General features: G+C 41.2%; 1 non-coding gene across 1 annotated transcript; it reads right to left on the reverse strand.

Annotated features, from left to right (window-relative positions):
- Window positions 1-1,173: 1,173 nt before the first annotated feature.
- Window positions 1,174-1,335, reverse strand: LOC144171233 (U1 spliceosomal RNA). Its single transcript, XR_013322907.1, has one exon. It is a non-coding gene; the product is annotated as a U1 spliceosomal RNA (small nuclear RNA).
- Between the last annotated feature and the right edge of the window lie 815 nt (window positions 1,336-2,150).

Below are 2,150 nucleotides of genomic sequence, written 5' to 3' on the forward strand. Positions count from 1 at the left end.
ATAAAAGGAAAACAATAAGGAATAGGCGCAATTGAGTTCGCGGAATCTATCAGGGCTTGTTATAGAAGAGATGGCGTCAGGCAGGTAATCGCAATGTGACATGGCATGAGGTAAAGGCGATGAATGAAGGGAAGTGTTTTCCAATTATACGCTTGTAGCTGCACTTATTTTGTAAATGTGATTACCTGCGCGCAGAGACTCCTTCGGAGATTGTGAATGGGTTATCATTATAGACGTATATATAAAAGAGTCACTGAGGTGTGGCCACGCGAGAAATTTGTAATGGTTTTAATTGAATGTAAAGATTTATTTGTGTTATGCTTGAATTATGACTACAGTTGCGATAAATGAATCGAGGGGCTTTGTTTTTGATGGAATCGAGGAAATGTTAATATGTAAATTTGATGAGGTGATCCAATTGATGGGGCGAATTCCAACTGCAGGCGCAAGACTGATGAAGCACAACTTACGCATGGCAGTTGGGGCCTTCCGACGGTTACGGCGCAGGTACGGCGCAGAGTGAAGTAGTGTGCGAGGACCAGGAAGTGAATGGGATAAATTAACACCAAAATATTGGTAGGATACGGCCCAATATTTTGCTGCGTTATCTACAGCGTAAGAGAAATGAGAATTAGCACGTTTTAGATAAAAAGCGACAGTTTTGTATTTAGTACAGTTTAAGTTCACTTGCCATGTCGTGCACTACATTTTATTTATTTCAAGGTCTCTTTTTCAAGATAATAGGATTTTAAAACCCGCGCACATAAAAAATGTCATTTAGAAAGTCATTAATATAAATTAGAAGAAGTAATGGACCAGGAATGCTGATTTAAACAACAACTGATGTCAGTTATTGTTGAAGAAAAATCATCCACGATGGTGAACTGTTGGCGAAACGATAAGAAGTTTCGCAGCCATAATAAAATTAGGAGTATATGCGGAGGGCTCATATTGTAGAGCTTAGGTTAGAATGAACCACACGCCTCGTCAAATTTATTGAATATGTCTTTAGTTACACTTTTTTTTAAAGCAAATCTTTAGGCCTTCCAAATGCTAAAACAGTACTGAAATTCCGCCGGTAACAGCTGAATCCTCCCAAATGTCATAACCCCTCACATGGATCAATGTAGCGGGCTGTAAATCAATATATTCTTTCTTTGGCATTCAATAGGAAGGGGATCCGCTCTAGCGCAGTTCCCCAGTACCAAAAATTAAATGCTCCACCTCCCAATTACGGGATAATGGCAGGGCCCAACACGAGCGCAGTGCAATGCCCGTGTTCTCCCTGGAGGCACCCCCTCAATGATCAGGGTAACCTCAGCACCAAGTAAGTATGCTTAGGGAGCGTTGCGCGCGGCAACGCCACCAAGGAAGATACAACACAGGGCTTCAGTGGGTTCGTGCAGGCACTACAAAATGTGGACATGAAAACACTCCAACCTTCAAAGCCCTTTTTTTATTTACATGAACAGCATGGCCCCGCTGGGACTATTAAGCTATAATGTGATTATCGGCAAACACCGTAGGGAAAATTAAAAATGGCAGCTCGACACAAAAAAGCAGCTGTTTTATACTCCTATTTGCAGTCCCTAGAGGCGCAAATGATGCACGAACAGTTGGAAAGGCAAACATAAAATTCATTACTCTAGAGCAGGCAGCTTTATGTTTGTAACGGCTCGCAAGTGGGCGGAAAGGCGAGAAATATTAAGAACTTATCTGGATCTCCACACATGAAAGACGTTATCCATTACGAATAAACGAGGAATGCTAAAGCTCAGTGCTCCAGCTATTACGGTTTATTATCAGTATTGTTGAATCTTTTGTAGATAGCTTGGCTGGTTTTCGTAAATAAATTCCAGCGAACCACAGGGACATCCTTTAAATGCAGCAGTGCGTGTTATAGATGCTGGGAATTAATTTCATGAAAGAAACGTATTAAATACCTGTAAAAACCAAAAGCGACCTATATATTACCTGCTTCATAATGGCGAATGCACAATGAATGTTGCATGAATAATGTTTTCGGTAGTAGTGTGCACAAAAGACGCGAAACAAAAAGAAAATGCAAAGCTGGAACTCCATAAACCCACATATATAAAGCGTAACTCTCTGTTTGGGGACCCCAATCAGCCTGCCTTGCTGACTGGAGA

This window comes from Haemaphysalis longicornis, unplaced genomic scaffold, assembly GCF_048455015.1.
Source record: "Haemaphysalis longicornis isolate Haplotype H1 unplaced genomic scaffold, Haemaphysalis longicornis Haplotype H1 scaffold_2, whole genome shotgun sequence".
Taxonomy (NCBI): domain Eukaryota; kingdom Metazoa; phylum Arthropoda; class Arachnida; order Ixodida; family Ixodidae; genus Haemaphysalis; species Haemaphysalis longicornis.